The 22156-nt window shown below is 35.5% G+C and overlaps 1 protein-coding gene across 1 annotated transcript in view; it reads left to right on the top strand.

Moving 5' to 3' along the window:
- The window catches only part of TBC1D5 (TBC1 domain family member 5), a gene marked incomplete at its 5' end in the record, with an annotated part of 186650 nt that overhangs the window by 946 nt on the left and 163548 nt on the right, over nucleotides 1-22156 (top strand). The gene's annotated exons all lie outside the window — the stretch shown is intronic.

Here is a 22156-nt window from a genome sequence, read left to right as displayed (position 1 = left end):
TCACCCAGATCGACTGCTCTGTGTGGGTGTATCTGTCTATAAATCTTCCATTTACTAGTGCTTACCAAAATAGCTATGTCAAGTTTTGCTTAGTCAGGTTTATTACTTCAGTTTATAAGAAGCTGATGTTTTGCTTTAAAATACATTGGTAAAACTTCATTGTCCCTTTGAGCTAATTCTTTTTTTTTCCTTTATTGGTTTATAAAGCCTTTTCAATGTTAGAAAATGAGAATGAACATCCAGGGGAAAGTATTTTAAAACCTGATGATTAAATGAAATAGCTTTTCTAGGTCAGTGTTCCTCCTCTGACATCTTAACGATATGGAGCCATTTTAGTTTGATAAACTAAATGCATTTTTGTACATATTTTTAGAAACTTGGAAATAATCTTTTGCAGTAAGCTAAAATAATACCCGTTTTCCAGAGGAAATGTAGCTTGATTCTAGTCTACCCCAATCAAGAAAAGTATAAGCATTTCTTCTGATTTTTTTTTTTTTTTTTTTTCCCTTAAGAAAATACTGGTAATTCTCTCAACTCTGAATTAAGAAAAAACAAGATTTTTTACCCTGTTAAAAAAAGATTATTGTAAATTAATTTTATCTTTTCTTGTGCCCAGAAGCGATTAGTTACCTTGACTGAAAAGGTTTCTCATTTTTATCCCAACCTTAACATTTCTATGACATACAAAGTTATTAGTATTGAATTGATGTTTAAAAGTGCCATTAATTCATTTACCCCAAATGTTCATTAACAATGTAAATGTATGCTGATGTTCTATGAGACAAGGAAGTGACTAATGACTCTTCGCACTAACAACACTTAAAATGAATAGAAACTTTAGATAGCTAATCTTGAAGTAATCAAGACCCTCATTCAGCTTGGCATCTCTGTATGCTCTAAAACAGCTGTCAACTGTTAAAAATATATACACAACACACACATACGCACATGCGAAGATAAAGATATGTAAATACATGGTTCCCCAAGTCATAAAGGTTACCAACTATGGTACATTTTTTATGTTCTATCTATGTAAATATTTTATATAAAGCATCCATTTAATCTTCATAGGTTTTTTTACTGTGAAACACATACTGCATTTTAATTTGAAACTTTGTATATCCAAAATAAGTCTCTGAAGTTTTAATACTTCATCTTAAATAAGGTGTATGCTTAGATGGTTTTAGGTCTTTGGACATCAAAGTATGCAGTTGTTCTTGTCTGTGAAGTCTGTCCATCATTGTCTTCATGAAAGTATTTCAAGACAAAGTTTTTTAATTTGGCCTCAAGTTTCAGGCATGATAAAGAATCAACTTTGTGAAAATGTGTGTGTAAAGTCTTCTGCATCATGTTTCATAGAAATATGGAGGAGAGGTGGTCCATCAGTTGGAGATGTTCTGTGCAATATTGTAGAATATCAGGACATCTGAATTGGTTTTTGAAGTTGTGCTGAATGTTTTAAGCGTTACCTTGGAAGCAAAGTGCTAGAAGTCTTCACTGAAATGAAGCAATAAAAATAAAGCATGTCACTGTAAGGATGCTGAAAATAAATATTTAATCATAAAACTAGTCAGATTTGTTAATCTGTGTGAAATATTGTATTTTTAGTATATGCAACTGATATCAAAACTTGATGCAGAACCAGGAGATGTCACGTCCAGCTGGAGTTTTGAAATTCTCTCACAAGGCATTTTCATAAAATGAAAGAAATCTCAGAAACACATGAATTGCTGTTAAGTATAGCTTGTTGGAAAACTGTGTGCGTAGACTACTTTTTGTTCATTTGCCGTCAGCTTGGAAGGATGTATCTGATGGGATTCCAGAATTTTTTTTGATTGAGTCTAGTAGTGCTTAGTGCTTTTATTAAAACCTCAATTAAGGTGTAGAGACAACACATGGTTTATTTGAGACAGGGCTGTTGGCACAGTGGAGGGCAGATGTACAATTCAAAGTAGTATTGAAATTTTGGAGAAGTGGTCTGAGAAGAATAAGACATGGTTCAGTAGGAACAGCTGCGAGGATTAATGTTGCAGATGCTAGGCAGGAGACAATTACCTAGCTGAACAAATAAAAGTAGAGCATTACAGATGAGGTAAGTGTCATTTGAAAAAAGATCTGGGCGTTCGTAGCACTTCAAATTTTGTGTAACTGAGGAACTTTGAATCTTGAGTTATGATGAGTCATGAGAATGTGCTTGTTTGCAAGTTTAAAATATTCAGTAATTGACAGTCAGGATCTTTTTTTCTATCCCTTTAAAATATTCAAAACCAACCAGATAAGACAGTATTTCAGTCTTTTTCTGATGGTTGATTTTTCGTTGTGTCTGATTTGTTTTTAAGACAGAAACGTGCATTCCATATATGCACTCATATATACTTTTTTAAATAGCATTTTTAATAGTTGGCAAGACATTTGTGGCAGGGATTCTCACTTTAGTAGTCTAATACGTCAAATGGAAGATTTTTATTTCTTTAAAGAAATTTTAATTTTGGATTATACCTTTTGGATTTGGTTGTATTTTAATTTACATGTATGTATGCATATGTGCATTGTTATGTTTGCTTTTGACTATGGTAACTTCATGGCATATTACTACATTTTCTGTTCTAAGAATCTTTGTGATATTGTTCATTTTATTCTAACAATATTTTTGAATGATTCCCTCTGAATTAGGGATCTTTATGAGAGAAACCGATGAATTTTACATTTTTTTTTGTCTCCAGCAGAGACTTTATAAACCCTGAATATATGAAGAGACATTTCAGAAACTTTGTTCATCTACATTCTCCCTGTGTATTGCAGCAGACAGACTGTTTTATTTATTTCCAAATGCTTGAGGTTTATACTACATTGAAACAGGATAACTAGGTTAACTGTTTCTGACCTGCCAGAAATTTTTACTCTAAGTTAGAGTGCTCACCACATTCTGACATAAGTTTTGAAGAGCATAGTAGGTAGTATTCCCAGTCCATCGATGTAATGAGAAAGTTGATCCTCTAAGGACAGACTGAAACAATGCATTTAATACTCTTGAATTTAATTTGCTCAATATCACAATTAATACAATTAAGGTCACTTGAAATGAAACTATTAATGAATTGGGTAATTTACTTTAACAATGTCAGTGTGTTCTCACAATTACATTTGCTTTAATTAGTGTACAAGCTATTATTTAATAGCATATTTCACATAGAAAAATATAATGTGTTCTTTGTTCTTAATAGAAGAAAAGGGGAAACCTTTAATGGGTCTAAGTGTTTTGGATTTGGAGTTTACGGGATTATATTTCATGTCTAAAGGCAATAGCTGGTGGTGAGGACAGAGAAGGCTGATACGGCTGGAAGGACAAAGATAACTACTGCAGTGTGTGACTGAAATTAATCCAGTTGAGATAGATCAGTTGCCCACCTCATACTTGCCATTGCATCCCTCCTGATTATCAAGGTTGCCTTTAAAAATGTGAGATGGTAAGACAACATTCATATTTCTACTTCGACCATATTCTGTGTTTTTCCATTGCTCATCTTTGGAAAACTTTGCTGTTTTGGTGTTAACCTCATAACCCTGATCACTAGAAAGTATTACTATGTAGAACTATACCTTATGTGGAGTTTGAGATACCTGGTTTATATCAATGTTATACAGAAAGCATAAAAATCAGAGGGGGATGAATTAATAAAGTAAATGCCAGCTTCTCTGGACCTATCATAATTTCCTCAAATCATAAGTGCAGTTCTCATGGGACTGTTGTGGTCTTGGGTGCATTCTTTCGCATTAGTTCCAGGGTTAAGTGAATTTTTGTTGTCAGAAAATTGTATTTTCTCCTAATCAGTCAGCAGCTATTCAGTGTTATGAGTTTACAACCCTTTCAGTCAGGGAAACAATGCTAAAGCAGATTGCCCTGTATGGCACTTAATCTGTCTGGTTTTAGAGAGCGTTTCTGTGATTACATTTAAAAGGAACCATCACAGAGATCTAGGCCTCTCTGTGTGAGAAGTACATTCCTAGCTAAAAGCAATTGAGAATGGAAATATAGTGAGTTCTTGAAGCTTTACTACTTTCTTAACAAATATTTTTTGATCGTGTAGTGTATGGTGTCTTGTGTGTCATGTAATGTGTGTTCTTTCGTCTTCTCTCCAGCGAGGGACATGCACATGAAGTATAGCATTGTGTTGTTGACTGCTTTTAAATATGCATGCTACTTTGTGTTTTCATTAAAAAGATGAGATTGGAACAGACTGTTTTGCATTCATTATATTGGAACAGAAGATGTTGAGGGTTGTGATTGTTCTTAACGCCTTTGAGATACCGTGCTATGGTTTGCACAGGTCCTGAGAATGCCCTGCATCCTTTATTGGCCAGTTTTACCCTTCAGGCAGAATGCTTCAGCGTGTCCACCAGCACAGTTGTTGCTAGTGGTCCTTGTTCAAAACCATTGTCCTTCTCCTAGTGGCCTTGAGGCACAGGAATGGTAAAGCAGAAAGAGGTGTCTGCAGTCTGGTTCACTTCGTATGGGATGAATAAAAGCAAAAATGGTTTTAACATATTCAAACACCATATGCTTAACATAACAAGCTGTTTAATATTCATTTATTAATAATAACTACTGTTTAGCTTGCTTTTAATTGAGCAGCAACAGGTTTGTAGTGACAAAGGCTATTGGAGCAGCACAGTGTCTTGAGCTAACTCAGCCTGTCACTAGCAGCTTCCCTACAACTCTTCTTTTTCTCTTCTCTTTTCTGTATTAGAAATGCATTGTTATTAAGAGATCAGTTCAAAGAGAAGCTATGCATGTTTAAAAATACATATATTTAATATGAAGTTAGTTGAAAATAGCCAGCATGCAGTACATTTTTTCCTTTAGAGACTGTATTTGTATGAGTGTTGACATGCTCTCAGAAATTTGCCAGTTGAGCACCCTTTGGTTTCAGTGCTTGCTATCAGTTTGTATTTAGGAACTGCAGAAGTATTTTAAATCAGCTGTGGGAGTGAATGTGAGTAGCTGACACAGTATTGTGGGTTACTGGCTTCCAGAGTTGGATTTTCCTCTCTAGAATTGGTAGCTTCAAACTTTTTTTGGTGGCTTCATGTTAAGTTGCACATTAAATTAATTTCAGTTTGGATGCTATTCTGTGGCATGGGTAACTGGCACAAACATCGTGTAGGGAAATTGCTTTCAGTGGTTGAAAAGGCAGAAGATAAGGTTAGAGAAGACCTTTGGACAGCAGTGTCTGTTGATCTAAAACAAATCTAAAATGTTTATTTTGAAAGTTCTCCTCTAATTCAGTGTATGGAAATAAGACTATTCACACTAATGACATTGGCACACTACCTTGGTTCAGTCATCTCAGCTGGGAGTTTCCAGTTCCTTCCAGATACAGCCATGTCCAAATGCTGGCATAAATCACTTGCTTCCTGTCATTCTTCTAATAACTCCTTGTGACCCTACTTTGGGAAAAGCTGATTTCAGTGTTTCTTTTTCTAGCTTTTCCCAAATCGAGTTTAAAGCTCAACTAGTTGTCTCTTACCTCACTTCGTGGTGTACCTGTAGTGTCATACATGTGGTATAAAAGGAAATGATGCAAATTGAATAAAAAAGAAAGCTTTTTTTACTAAATTCTACATGCATAGCAGAGCTTAAAATACCAAGCAGAAATTTCCCTTTTTAACTGTAGAAACCTGCTGAACAAGAAAATTAAAACAGAATAATGTTTTTTCATATGATCTCTCTCAATGTAATTAGGAGTATGTTAAAACTAGCTCATTATTAGAAGGTATACAGAAGCTAATGATGAGAATGGAATAATTCTTTGAAGATTTTACTCAGACTTGATACAAAAATATCATACGAAGTTTGCTACCTGTAAACCCCTTACATATTAAGTGTTTCCAGGCAATGATCAAATTATGTTAAATGGCTGTATCTCCTACATATGGAAAAGGTAGATTCTCTTAATTTAAAAAAAATGAACTGTACAAGTTTGATTGTACTTGTATATGTATAATAAAAGACTAGTAAATCAGAATTCTAGCTGAGGCCAGCATGATTGGTACAGGATAATAATTAAATGTTTGAGTTCACTTCTGTCCTGACATACAGAAAATTGTAATTTACAAAGCAGACTGTGAATTGTGTGCAGCTCGCTGATGTTACAGACCTCCGTATCTGAGATTAAATGTATGTTAAAACATTTTGAAAAAGTTTAACTGCCACAGATTTGATTGTATTAGAAATTGATTGCTCTATATAACAGAAATATGTCAGCACAGATGGGATCTTTCCCATCTTTCATATATGTGGACATTTATGAAGATGTGGAATTCCTCATTTTGAAAAGGGAGGAGTTCAGCCTAGTTTCACTTAAGTGCCAAGTGATACTGCAAAGCTTAAATTTTACGCTTTGATTTACTAATAAGCCTTATTCTTTGGCCTCCTTGGATACCCCTGTCCTTGTCCTCTTTGGATGTGCAAAACTAAGAGGTGTAGAATGGGAGGGATAAAGTAGCATCACACTTATTTTAAGTGGTAAGAAATTAGCTGGTAAGATGTGTATTATTTATTGACAATCTGGCCTTTTAACAAAGAAAAATAGGCCTACGCTTAGGTTGCCACTGTTACAATCGAAACAGCTGATACTTTAATGAACAACATACTGAGGGCCATCCAGGACATAAGGCAAATTAAGCAGGTTACAAACTGCATATCTTCTGTTTAGGTATAGGATATCTCCCCAGCTCTGACAATTAGCTCCACTGATCAGGCAAGCAGACAGACAGAAACAGAAGGAGGCCATTTGTATCAATTTGAGGAACAGAACTAGTAATGAAGTAAAATATCCATACCAGGTAGTTTCACCTCTGCTTTGGAACACATATTTCTAACTGCTGGTTTCAGCTCTGCAATAGCAAATAAATAAATAAATATGTGCTGCTTAACAAAAGCTTATTTTCTGTCGTTTACAAATTGAGAGCAAAGGAATAATAATACTTCTAACCTAGAGAGTTTTTTAAAAAGGAGAAAACATTTTCTGGACATACAAGCAAATATGAATCTTGGTAACCTGACAGCTTTGTTTAAACGTTGAATTTGAGTTTCCTTTCATGAAAATCTTTTCAAAGTACCGCAATTCAGCTGTGAAAACCTGAATACATTAATGATGACAAAGAACCTCTGGAATGAGCCAACATTTGTTTTTGTTCTTTTACAACGTTGCGTGATGAATTGCACATACAAAAGTGTTGCAGGTTGTTTTAATTTTCTTTTCTTACTTTGATAATAAATGTCTCCACTGTTTACCTTTTTGGTTAAGGTACCTTATTATTACTAATCAACTTTAATTATTTATAGCAAAATGACTGTGAAAGATGTTTCTTTGATGTCAAAAAAGTCAGGGACCTGATCCTGATCCTATTTAAATTAATGGCTAGGTTCCAATTGACTGTAAAGGTAACAAGCCTGAGTGTCCTTATTGTCTAAGGGAAGCAGTAATTTAGCCCGTGATACTGCATTGTGGTTAGCTACTTGGAATTCCTCAGTTTTGGGAGTGTTCAGATTTCTTGGTGTCAAGATTTGGCTACCCAGAGGCAGAGTGCATATAGTCAACTTTTAAAAGTCCTGGTCTTCATTTTACTCATACGATAAGCAATAACTGAGCCAAGGCTAAATGTACAGGATAGTGAGAGAGCACCCTTATCTCTAAACAAAATGGAATGCTAAAATGGGGGGAGTAGGAGAGATGTGCATAGCCTTTCTGCATTTGTCTGCCTTTCTCGACAGCCAACAAAATCGCAAACTAACCCAAGTCTGAACAATACTGGTTTGAAGCATCATGTTTCAATTACATGTATGTGAGCTTAAGTTTAAATCTTGTTTTATATAAGTGACCTATTGCTGAGGTTTGTTTCCAAGTATTTTAAGCTTCAGATTTATACGGATGTACATATACACACACACTTTATGACAAGTTTGAACGCTTCTGTCAGATCAAGAATACCTTTTAGTCATTTCTAAATTTCCATGTTAATCTTTTTCATCATGTCAGATGTTTAGATCACTGCATCAGTAATCATGTGACTATAATGTTTCAACTGCAGTACAAATGACACAAAAGGATATAGCAAATTAGATTTATTTTCACTATTTGTGACAATCACACAAGGTTATGACACAGTTTGTGCTCCATGGCTTCATCTGTTTAAAAAGGGAAGCAGGACTTGGGATGTTTGTTTTGCATCTCTGTGCTTACCTCATCCTATTAGAAAGTGTCATATATCAAAGAAGCTATGAAATGAATTCTCATAACTTTCATAGGAAGAACAACTAGACTTTATGTTCTCATGCAAAAAGAAATTTGAAGCAGGTGAAATGATATGCCTGGTTCATACAAGAAGTCTGTAGCAGGGTCAGGAACTGAACCCAGATTGTTCAAGATCCAGGACACTGTCTCTTTACAGTGCCGTCCTTCAGCTGTTGCTTTCTTTCTGCCATTTTTTGTGAGTCTGGTAGCTAATTCACGAAAAATAGAGTAATTTTGGTACATGTCAGAATACACACAAGATCTTTTCATGTTTCATACATAAATTTAAAATAAATAAGCACTTGTCAGCTTAGAAATTTCAAATTAATTTTTGGCAATGGAAATGAAAAGTATTTTAGAAGATGCAGATCATTGTCACCTTTTCAATATTGTGAGTAATCAGAATTAAAATATTTTGAGTACTCTGAATATTGAATATTTTGAATATTAAAGTATTCCCTAAACTTTGACATATGATGGCTCTGGTACAGATATATGTGGGGGTTAATATTAAAAAAACACAATTTGGCCAGAATTTTAAGGAAAGTTACTCCATCTTAATGAAGTAGTTGTTAAAGTTGATTTGTTTGTGCCTTTTTGTTTCATTATTTTGATTCTCGGCATTGCCAGCTCTTGTCTTAAGAAGAGGGAAAATACTAAAACTTTTGAAGAGTTTGGGTTTTTTTTTAAAGTAAGAACTATATACTGCTTTTACTGTTTCCCTCTGTTAATATCATATTAGGGACACTAGCTGGCATGACATGTTGCAGTAAATACAGTGGTACCTTCAGGTTTACTCTGCAGCTACTGTTGAGGCAAATGAAATACCTATCTCTGCTATTTCATGAAAAGTAGGTGGGAAGGTTAAGGATAAAATTAATGTAAGTTAACTATAATGACCACTTCAAATAAAAACCAAACCTGCTCTAATTTCCTTCTGTTAAATATCTTAATTCTTTACAGTTGGCAGTTACATGTTCCTGCTTGATACTGGAGTGATAATAATGCCTAAACTCTGTGATAGGAGGACTGCACTCAGATTTCTGAACAAATCTCATTCCATTTAGTGCAACTGGGACCATGTAACCAAAATATTAGCAAGTAGCCTGTATGATAAATTTTTCCACCAAAATTTTGATATCCCATTACCAATTATTGTTCTTGATCTTCCTAGAAGTTAAAAGGCACAAAACTCATCCAGATAAAGCTTTTATGGTGGTGATAATTCTTCTGAGAAATCAGATTTGTAATGGTATCAATGAATTTAACCTTTGGAAAAATGAACTGTATAGTGTTTCAGTACTAAGTGCAGTCGCAGGGGTAGAGTTCTCATGCAATACATATGAAACTGTTTTCAATGATGTGAAAAGGTTTCATTATAGTGGGGTATATTTTGTATATGTTAGTCATAATATTTGAACATACCATTGTTGGTTTTGTTTACTTTTCATTTGGATATTTAAAGGGTGGAGCAACAGAACATAAATCTGTCCATTAGTGAGCATTTCTACTTTGCACTCCAATGAATTCTCATCAAATTTCATTTGCCAACTGGTAGCCAGAACAGATGTTATCTTAATGAAAGAGGGAAGCATATTGAGCCACAGGACCACCTCCAAACTTCTGTGACCAAACTTCTGGTTCATTGTTTATTGAAGTGCAAAAAACAATTCTCCTTTGCAAAAGCATGCAGAGCTTTATTCTGAATTATCACAGCTAGGTGGCCTTTGAAAGAAAGATGTAAATCAGAGCCTATACTGTGGAAGACTAGCTCTCATTCAGAGTTCTTATGACTATAACCAGTGAGAACTTTGTATTAAAAGTTCTGGAATTAAAATTGACATTTATATTTAATGTACTTTATAAATTTATATATATGATGAACACATAACAGTTTTAGTTGTGGCATTTGCGTGAACTGCAGTTGCACCCTTGTAGCTGTGCTTTTAGTATAAATACTTGTTCAAGTGAAGATTTTTTAATTTTTAAGAAACTGTTTTGTAGCATGCTTCTATCAGAAGCAAACTTCTGATTTGGAAAAATAGCATGTAAACCCTGTATTAAATGCTTCTTGGATCTTTTATAAAAGAGCATATAAAGCCTGTATTAAATGGTCTTTAGCTCTTTCTCATATATTTAATTTTTGCAGGAAAAAAATACTATTTTCATAAAAGCAGCTATAAATGAAAACCACAGATTTAATTCTGGACATGAAAAATCTGTTGCAGATTTTTTGACTTGGAATTGATATGGTATTTATGATACTACAAGTCCTCTAGATATTACAAATTTAGGAAGCTACTTGCAGGTTTTTTTGCGATTTCAAAGACACTTACTCATATCTGTCAGATTCAATTTGAGATTCCTATGGAAAAATGAGCCTTCACTTGGTATCTGGCATTTGCATTACTTGGATAAAGACAATTTTTTTTTCTGCATATTCCTCTGTTGCTTGCTAAAGCTGTAGCTCAGATCAGCACCTTCGAAACTTTTGAACATACTTTAGTGGGTCTGGGTTATAATTAATAGAGAAAGATGAAGTTAAGTTGAATATTGTATTACCTGTGACAATTTCTTAAGTCCAATACAGAAGTCAAATACTTCTAATTTTTCTGAAGCTGAAGTCAGTTGTCAATTGATAGTTACTTTTGATATATATAACAAAATTATAATAATTGCATTAAAAAAATACTGAGTCTTAAAATAGGAAGTGGTGAAGTCTGAAAATCATGTAGTAAATTACATGTACAGTGGTAATTTTCTGTTAGCCTAGCATAAGGAGTAACTTACACTATGTATCCAAAGCGTGGGCACCTACTATAAAATGATACCAACTCTTTGCTGCAAGAGAATAAAAAAAAGCAGTTATTTTATGAATCCTTCATTTTGTAATCACATTAGGAAAATAGGCATGATTATTGAGGAATGTTATTAATCAGATTTTTTTAGGTAATCTAAACCTTTAAAGATCACTCCAGGCATTGGAAGACCAGCATGGATCTTTGGGAAAGGAGCAGAATTATACCAGTACCATGGTCAGCTGCTTGCTAGTGCTGCTTGTAGCTTGGCACCTAGAGAGCCATTGGTGGCTCAGCCCAATTTACCACAGTGTCATTTCTACACTGTGAAATTACTCTCCTTTTTAGGTCTTTACTTCGATCATCAAGTGATTTTCTGTTTATAGATTAACACCATTTTGCATCAAAGATGGTGAGTCAGTTTGGGGACTTTTAACTTACTTTAGTAGTTCTCATTTACCACTTCCTTCTAAGTCTGTATCTGGTTTCAATTTCGATGAAGTTAAGGCAATCACAATTTGGGGGCTTTAGATGGGATCTGTTTTTTCTTTTTACAAACCATATGTCAGCGCTTTAAAGGCCTGTCTTGTTGACTGGTTAAAACAAAATAAAAACACCTATAAAAGGTCCTACTCTGAGAAATATTTCCTAATTTCATTAAAAATGCTTTTCATTTGATGTTTACAAATTACACTTTTAAAACTTTGCCTAGAGGTAAGGAGGAGTGTTTCAGAAATAAGATGTTTAAGTAAAATGACTACAAAAGCATGTAATCTTCCATTTTAGTGTATTTCTTCTTCTGAATAAGTTATGCTCTAATAAAAATTAAAGAGCAAGTTGCATTTCAAAGATCAGGTCATCGTAATTCATTGACATTAGGCCACATAACTGAATAATGTCTTACTTCAGTGAAATACATCAAATGAGATCAACAATTATGACTCATAAACATGCCTCGCAGGCATAAAACAGCAGGGAATTAGCATGTGAGGCTGATAAATATGCATGTAAATAAGCTCCCAAAGGAATAACATGGGTTTGATTGATAGGTTTAGAATTGGAACATATGTAAACCCCTTTATTCCTCATTCTGGTGTAGCTAAGTAAAGATGCGTTTTACTTGTTAAAAGTTTCAATAACTTTGTAAATCTTAATGCCACATCTGCTTTTGTGTGTGCAGGCACGTGTGGGTGTCACTTGAGAGATTGATTGAATTGTCTACAGGGTAGATGCCCTCACACTAATACTGTAGTGTTTGCGTATGTATATTGGAGTGGCTGTGTATGTGCATGCACATGTATACATATTTGGGCACTGCGTATCATGTGGTGTTGAGCAAAAAATTATTTTGGGGGTTGTTTTACTCAGAATTTACAGATTTTAAAGTTGACTTTGTAAGTAGAAAACTGAGTTGTAAGTTTTGGTATATGCACTGGTATATTTATTTTTGCAAATATATTTCACATTGAAGGTAATTACTATTTATATTACAGAAAGTCCCACAAGTACTACTACATTTAAGAGTCTGGCAGTGATTGTTTATAAACTTCCATTTTTGTTGGCATCTTACAGCTTGAGCTCTTATCTACAACTTCAAAGTACCTATCACAGCAGTATCTCTATGTTGATCAGCACAAGTGTTTATGCTGTGCAGAGATTTACATCCGTATTGTTAGAAAAGTATATAACATACTTTGCGTTTATAAAACATTAATACTTAGCTGTGCCAAATACAGACCAATTGGTTGCCATTGTCATGTGGCCTACCGTACATCTGCTTTATTACCATTCCCTGCTATTAGGCAATAAAAACTTTTCCAACTGATGCACACTTACTGATGTTGCATCACACTGTAATTATGCTAAAGTGATCTTAGACCACTGGCAGGCAAGATGCAAAAGCATTTTCAATAGCATGAAGTGTCTGTTGACTGTAGATTTTAGTTATATGTGGTTTATAGCTGAAATAGTCATTCTGAGAAATTGGAGATGGGACTGGCATCAAAAATCACAGTTGTTCACATGTGAAAACCTCAGTTCTGTAATACCTGCCTTTCACTTAGAGATGCCTTTCTGTGGAAATAAAGCTTGAGCAAAATTACTTCCATCTGTTTAGATTTATAGGGTAGCAGAGAATATATTTTCCAGTTAAGATCCGTAAATTCAGAAGCTACTGCTTAGTTCTGAAAGCTGGCTCTTTTTGCTGCTTAAAAATAAATAAATAAACTTGTAGCACTTAGAGACATCAGCATCAAATCTCGTGTGGGTTCTCATGAAGCAATTTATAGCTACCTTGTATAATTTGTATAGAAATGTTAAGTTGATCCCTGCTCCAACAGCATCAACTGCTTAACCCAGAATGTAACAGCCTGTGACACCAAGAAAAAGCAAGCCCTGTGTGCAGACTAAGGGAGGGGATTTTGCATAACAGAGCTGAATAAGCAGATTGCTATCAGGAACTCTGATGGACCATGTTTCTAGCTGCATAGCACTACCCTTTTTCACAGGGGTTGCCTAGATATCTCTTGAGCCAACAGAAATAGAAAAGAAATCACTTTTTTTTTTATATATATTCCCCCCCATCAATGTGCCTTTTTTACAGTCGGGGCCTTGACAAGCCATCACTCAGTTTCCAGTCCCCACAAGGAATGTCCTTCAGTGGCCCAAGAGAAGCAAGAAAATTGCTGCTAAGTATTTTTTCCTTCACCTCTAGAATTTTCCACATTTTCTCCAACATGTGTGAAGCCACTGGGAAATATGGTTAAATGAGTTAAGCAGACATCACCCATCTGTGCATCTCGGGGAAAATGCAAACAGTGCTGTCCCTCCGAAAGCTTTCTTGGTACATAACCAGAATCAGAACAACCACCACACTCTAAAGCTAAACCTAGGCAAGTCTCTTGTGCAAAGAAAGGGAGTAGCTCTTAGAGGAAACTGCTGCTTCTGGCTTACCCCAGTCTTGCTGATGCACGGCCTTTGCAGAATTAAGGTAGTCCTAGCACCCGTACCCCTCCAAAATGCTTAAAGGTTACTGGACACCCAAGAAAAGGTGACTCCACATCATGCCTACTTCAGACAGTGTTCAAACCCCAGCATTCAGCCCTAGCTCTGAATTTCAGTCCCCTCACAAGCCAAATTGATCACATTGCAACCTCTTCTTTGTTTGTATAAATGTTTTATAATTCTACATAGAAGGCATCACAGGAACCCTACTTCTGTTCAAGTCCTGATTCACCCTTTAATATTGTTCAGTGCTGCTCTTTCTACTACTCAAATGATTTGTAATTTGTATCTCTCAAACGGTTCCCCCTTGGATTTCTCATGCACTGAAAAGTCAGATGCCTGACATTACTGTGTAAAGTTAAGTGCTTGGGGTTAATGAATGGCATTAAATTTTATGAGGTCATGTCCAGTAGATGTTAAAAGAAGCTTAAGGGAACTTTATCACTGATAGAAATTAACAGTTGGCACGAGAGAATGCCTGAGGGAGTTCAGTTCTAAGCAAAAATAAGATCAGTGGTATAAAAATTAAAATATAGAGTCATTGTGATTAATGTAAACATTTTTGTTAGGTAATTGGTTACGTGTTGCAGTAAAAGAAATGAGACCTCACAGTTTGAAAGGGAAGAATATTATTATATTTAGAAAGCAATTAATGTTTCTAGTTAAATAAAAAAAAATCTACATCACACACAATATTTATATTCTTTCAGTAAACATATAACCTTTGGGGCTATATTTATCAAATAGTCAAGTCTCCACTTACTTACATTAGTTTTTTCTTCGGGCAAAATGTGTTTTCCCTAGTTGAGTACATGGTTTTGTTTCATTAAACCTTTATTTCTACTCACAAGCGTTGCTTATATTACAGACCAAATGAGTAAATTCTGTGTACTTAAGTCATCTAAGGTTTGTGTTTTGGGGTTACTGATGGATGCATGAAAATTCTGTTTCAAAAAGAAAATGGCTACATTAACTTATGGATAGATCTGTTTTGCATAATTATGTGGGGAACTATTCAGTAATTACACTAGTATTCATATGCTGTAATTTTCGTCATCTTTATTCACTGTCATTCCAATGAGAGGAAACGGAAAACTTGTTCAGACGTATATATTCTTTATTGCTCTGTCTTACTACTTGCAGTCACAGAATATAGCACTCTGTCAAATAGTGCCTGTGCTCGAGCAAGACAGCTATTGTCATGGATTTCATTCCCATGGTATGTGTGTAAATTCTGCAGCTATACTTCATGGTCTCTAATACCGTGCCATGAATATGTCTAAATGGCCTTGTGCAGATCTGTTCCTTTCACGTCACTTGAGGTCTGTGCTGTCTGGATGCAGTGCTGGAGGTAGTGGTGAGCCTGCGGAGGATGCAGTGCTGCAGCATGGAGGAGTCAGTGTTTCTGGATCAGTGCTTTTTCTCCTCTCTAGTTGGACAGAGAGGTACCATACCTATCACACAGCATGGAAAATCATGGCCACGTCCTGAATTTGGTAGGTGAAATCTGAAGAAATAGTGAAAAAACCTGAGAATATGTAGTCCCTCAGGACTGTTCTGTTGCTCTCTAGATTCTTATCTTCGTGTTTTGATATGAATTACATACATGAAATGCCCTTTCACATTTGCCTTTGGTGGTACTGTCAAAAAATCCAAAGTCACAAAGCTGATGCTCTGTGATGCTGGATTACTTTTTTGTCTTACACCCAGACTCTTTTCTTTTTGGTTAAAAGATATTGCACATTTTCTGTCTTGGAGAGCTGGGGTTACTGTCTATAAAAATTGACTACTACTATTTAACATTTTTCCTATTATTGTGTAAACTAAATCATTGGCCTTTTGGAAAGCTTCAATATAATTGCTGTGTGCAAGAAAAATCTGGTTATACTTGTCTAATTTACATTTTTGAAGTCTCGTATTTTTTATGTCTCCAAGCACTTCGTACTTGCATACTTAACTCCATTCTGAAGTGCTACCAGGGATGGACACTACTCATCCTTTTTACAGGAGGGCAAGTGTGGAGGACAGAAATCTGTCCCGTGATGGATTACATACTTCTTTGCAGAAATGTTTTGTGGGAAGTTTCTTTCTCAGTATCTACCACAGAAGGACAAACTACCTCACACTGTAGTAAATAGAAGTGTTTTGTCATTCTGGCTGTCAATTGGATATATTTTTATATTCTGATGTAGCTGAGGACCTTAATCTCTTAGACATCTAGATTTTACTACTAATGCATATGTATCTTTGCTCTTCAAATTTTTCTAGATCCATCATTCACAACATGCATCTGCTTTTGTACCAGCGAAGTACGCAGTTGGTGCCCTCCAAATTAACTCAGGGTTGATTTAAAAGAATTCTCATGAAATCGAGTGTTCTCATTATGCTTTGGCATGTTTTGATTTGGCAGTTTAAAAGCTTTAGCTAAGTACTTCTTTTATACTGTTTGGTTATAAGTTATTTGATCAGAGAAATTTATAGAAAATGTAGGGTACTGTTCCATTTCATGTTCTCTGAGGTACGGATCTACTGGATATACAGTGTATTCTGAGAATTAGCAGCCTTAATTAGCCTCAAATTAGGAATCTGGGCCTTCCTGGTTTCATCTTATAGAACCAAGCTAAGCAAATTTAAGCTTGGGTGTCCCTTTCTGGTGCAGGTTTCTTCTATATAGTTAATTTGATTATGATAAGGGCTGCTCTACTGGCAGCAGGAATGTCCCTTTCAGGGTTGAGTATTTGTGTCTGTGTGGCTGTGTTTGTTGTCTTCAGGTTGTTGGGGTTTTTCCCAAACCATCTTGCTCAAGTTTGCCAGGTACTGGTGCTATCACAAGGTGAAGGCATCCTGACATGATTAGGGTTTTTTTAACAGTGCACTTGTTAATTGCCTTATCCCTGTACTCTGCTACTGGAGGGACATCAAAGTTTTACCCAGATAACTGTAAACTTTACCCAGAGAGTAAGTTGCTTTTTCAAAATCATTCACATAATTGATTCATCAAAGAATGTGCTTTCTCTCATATTATGAGAGGATGATAAGGGATGATGGATAAAGGAAGTAAAAAACATATGCACTTCTGGTATGTCATGTTCATAGTTTATTAAACCACTGGTTGTATCTACTTTTTTTGGTCTGTATAATGCTGCTAAAATGTATTATGTATTTACGTTATCAAAAATGTGTCTTTTCAATAGTTAGGATCCTATTTCTAACTAATTAAACAGGTTATTTGGTAGTTTATGTTGATAAAAATCAAAAGTAGCTTGTTGAACCTACAGATCTGACTGCTTCCGGTACTGCTGAAGGGAGTTTTGGTAGGGAAAGAGGAGGCTGCAGCTGGAAAGAGCTGGAGGAGCTGAGCTTCCTGGGGTGACAGGGATGCTGTGGGTGCCCAAGTGTCTCTTCCTGGCCTTGGGCGTTTTAGTAACTGGCTGCTTCCCACATTGCTTCACTGGGAATTTATTCACCTCTTACTGTGTGCTTTTAAAACTGCAGCATTTGAGGAAAGTCCAGGGATTGTGTCTTGCATCTCTGTGGCAACTTCATAACTTCGAGCTTCTCATCTGCTCCCTTTTCCTCAGAGCCAAAACCTACAGTTCATCTACTGGCTCTGAGGGGTAGTGCCAGCCCCTCCACGAGATGCCAAGTAGCTCCACTGCCTTTCACTTTCTCCTGTTTCCATTTGCAGCAATGCTGCTGCTGCTTTTGTTCTCTCTGGTTGCCTCCTAGCCATAAATGCCATTTGTTACCCCATTCCATGTAAGCAAGCAGTTAGTTACTGGTGTGTCACCATAGTCACCATGTGGATGCTCTGATTTCAGGCTGTACTACTTTGCGTGTATGTGCTGGGCAAAGGAACATGGTACAATTTTCACAATGTTTCTAAACATATTTATGATCAATGAAGAAGGTCCAAGAAAGTACATTCTGCTTTCAGGAGAAGCCTTTGACATCCATCCGTCATGCTGTAAGTCATCATCCTGCTGTGATAACTTCCTTTGATAAAAAACAATGAAGAAATAAAGCAGAATTGTTCTAGCTCTTTTTCCAACCTGTGGTCCTAGTTATCATGAGACCATCTCCCCAACTTTAGAAGGTGAGGCTGCGTATCACTGCCACGTGTCTTCCCAGCCAGGCTGTCTTTTTTCCTGATAAACCTGTTATTCTCAGCTGAAGAGCAGCTAACTCCTTGTTGAAAGGGCTGTTCAATTTCAAGGAAAGAGCATTTAATCATTTCTCATTTGTCTTCTACTATCATTTAATCTTGGCAAAACAACAGAATGTTAGAAAACTTCTGCTCACTCTTCTTCGTCTCAGTTTTTTTCCTAGACTCAGTGGAATACGTACTACTGTTCTTGAATATGAAAACCGAACTATACTTATATATGATTTAGTATCCCAAACAGAAGGATTGCATCTATCTGTAAGATAGAAATGTGGTTAAAAATAGGATGTAATTGAGGTAAATTAAAGGACAATAGTAGCCTTCAAACATATAAAGAGATGGTATGTTTTTCTTACTGTCAGTGTAAATGGTCTCTGGAGACCACCTTTTTACAGTGATTGTGCGTGCCTAAGATTAAGCAAAGCTGCATGACCAGTGCTATCTCAGGAGGATGCTGAGTCATTAACTCATGTTTATTGCCTCTTGCCATCTTTAGATTATTGCAATTTATAGCTCAAAGGCCTTTTAGGCTGTTTATAAGTTAAAATTAGCTAAATTCTTCTGGATGCAAGTGATAAGTCACTCAGCATTTGTGTATCACGGGATGTAAGTTCCTAGTGATGATGCCAGGCGGCTGCTAAGATTTTTTTTGTTCCTGTGCAAAGTCTAATTGTGCTACTTGTCCGTAGTTATACTGGATTACTCTATCCTCTCTTTTGCTAATTTTGCTAATTTGCTATTTTGTTAAGTGTGTATGCTCTTAAAGAATTTAGAAGTTAGAGATGATATTATTTATTAGGTATACAGCTTCCACTTCAGTCAGACTACATTAAAATGTTTGTCTCTTATCCTGGAGTCTTTTGAGTCACAGTTGGTAGTGACCTAGGAACTTGTTTAAGTTATACATGGTAAATGATTAGTTGGGTTACATAGCAGATAAAGGCTGTAGTACTGAGCATGTGAACAGAAGTGGATATAATTTACTATGGACCAAAGACAGCGCATTAGGAGAAAAAGTAACTGAAAAAAAAAAGTTAGAAGAATCACACTTTACCTTATTCTGTGGATTTTTTTCTTTTGCCAGTCTCATTGCTGCTGGTAACAAATTCAGTTCAGGCTTACTGAACTAAATGCGTATTGACTTCAGTGGAAGTCACATTTGCTTATATAAGCTGGTATTGTCTGGTTCCCACTAAACGGGAAGTCAAACTATTTTTCCATGTATGTATATTTTCTGAATCACTATTAGCATCACAGTTAAATTGGCCTTCCCATCATGCTCAAAGAGATTATATTAAAATATGTCTGGATGTAAATTATTTAAAATTTCAGTACCTTGCAATTGCCTGAGAATGCTTCTAAGCATTCCTGTGAATTATTTCAGTGGTATTAGAATAAAAGTCCTCATTCTATGTGTTTTGCTGGTATTAGTTTAAAGTACAGTGTATAGCTCAGCCTATTTTGGTAAATGCAGAGGCTTCATCGGGAAAAGAAATATGAATTATAAGTCCTTTGAATACACTTATTGTTGAATTAATTTAAAATCGGGCTACATTTGTTAAACACTGATGCTACATTCTAGTTTCAAAATCAGTCGTCTAGACCTTTGTATATCTTTTCCTGTCCACACTTTTTCACATATACATTTTACATGTGGAAAAGTGCTATGTTAATTCACAGGCTAAACTAATGACAGGGTTGGTGTTTAGATTTGTGAACACTCAGAAGCAGTTTCACGTAAAATGGAAACCTTATTTTTGTGTGTCTTGATTTAAACTGAAGTGCATGAACAAAATTATTTCAAACAGATTTTTGCCTGGAGAATACGTGGAGTTTACTCGTATATGTGTATACACATGCAGTTGAGATTTTATATGCAAAGATCATAGAAGATGCCACTTGATTGTCATAAATCAGCAATCCAAAAGACACCAGAATTGACTGGGTTTGAGAAACATGCAAGATAATCTTCTTATCTCCAGAAGTTTTTGTTTGTAACTGCAGACCAATGTATCTGCCTATGGTATTGTTCAGCAGCTTTCTGCAGGGCTAAAACAGACTTTGATTTTGCACCTTGGTGTCAATGTTTCTTACCTATTTTCAAATGTGACCAGCTTTCTCTATTGCAAAAGTATTATGTGTGGGTACTGCATTGTGGTTTTACAGTTGTGTTCCTCTCCTAACTCACAAAAGCTTAAAGGGAAAAAAACACTATCAGTGCTTAATATTTTTTCACACAATATTAAAGGGTAAATAAATGAACTATTTCAGCCTATATAAGGCTTTTGTATTTCAAATGGCAAAGTCTCTTAGCACTTCTGCATATATTGATAATTACCAGAGTGTATAATTCTTTTATTTCATGGCAAAATACAGTATTTTAGGGCACAGTGTTGAAACTAAAATGATACAAAAAAATCTGTACAAAGCAATGCATGCATTCAAAGTATGCGTCTAATGCTAAATGAACTTGAAGCAATGGATAGAGAGTCAGGTTTTCACTTAAAAGAATGCTCCCCAGAAAGTTGCATCATATTTATGTCAGAAAACTTAAACAACTTGCTCAGAGTGAAATGTTCTTCAACTTTCCATACTAATAATTATTTAATAAATATCAGAGTGCTGTGCACTTAATTCTTTAGCTGAAGGCATTATTTTCAGTTTCTGTACACTGCTTCGAGCTTTCTCCATTTAATCATTTTAAAAGCTTATTTGGTGTAAATTGAATTTAACACTGTCGTTGCAAGGATGTTATGCAAAAAGTCCAAAAGATTGTCTGTAGCGTAGGGGCTGCTGGTACCAAGGATGGAGCTTCAGAAGGGGAGCAGAGGCTGCATCATCTTAAACTCTGCAGCACCCTCTCTTGACACGATGCAGCAATTCAATCCTAGGGAATCTGTCAAAATCCAGAACAGAGAAATCCATAGTTCCGCTACATTTTACTTTTAAAAGATCTAGTTTATGTAGTAAAAATCTCAATGTGTCGTTATGTTTGGGGATTAGTTCTCCTTTTATTTTTATTTTTTTGTCCTCCTACTGCCATTTTGGTCTTTCAGCAGACCCAAATCAGAAAGCTTCAGTCGTCTTAGTCTTTTTGTATTTTTTTTCCTTTGCTGCAGAGATCCTGAAGACTTCCAAACTGCATATTTGGTGCTGTAGTAACACAAATTGTCTGCTCTTTTGTAAACCTTTCAATTGTCAGACTGTTCTCTTTCAAAATAATAGAGGAGCCTGGAATCGCCCATGCTAAAATTAAGAATTTATAACTGTATGGAACAGATGTTTTCATAAACATTTGTTATAATTAATTTCAACTAGGGGATTGAAGGAACAAAGCAGTTTTTCCCTCTTCAAAACTTTATTGCCTTTTCCCCATACAGCAAACTCAGAAATCTTTGCTTTAATATTGTTAATGAAACAAATTTACTCTTCTGTTTGGTTTTCATTGTGAAAAAGGAAAGCTTAATTTGAACAAGATGCCAGCCTTTGAAACAATGGACAAATACTCTGAATTTCAAACATCGCATCTAAAGGATTAATGCAGAACATAAGTCTTTAGGTGCTCAGTTCTGAGACCACAGCTCTGTGGTGTCGATTGTCAGAGATTCCTACATATGAGGATAAATTTTGTCCAGATTAGTTTGAAGAATATCTGTATGTAGAGTAAACAGTATGAGGGAATTTTATGTTTGAAGAGTTGTGAACCTCGGTGTTGCAAAAAGCAAAGGAGTCTCGTGGCATTATATATAGTTTTAATGCATAGTAAAATGCTTATTGTATGTTGATTACCCCTTTATACTCACAATAAAGGTCTGCAATCTGTTAAGCTTTTTTTTTTTTCTGTTTGTATTATATGAGGAACACATTTTGACTAAAATCATTCTTCCGTATTT

Source organism: Psittacula echo, assembly GCF_963264785.1.
Source record: "Psittacula echo genome assembly, chromosome: 2".
NCBI classification, from domain to species: Eukaryota; Metazoa; Chordata; class Aves; order Psittaciformes; family Psittacidae; genus Psittacula; species Psittacula echo.
Note: the sequence above shows the minus strand (reverse complement) of the source record. Positions and strands in the feature narration are given on the sequence as shown.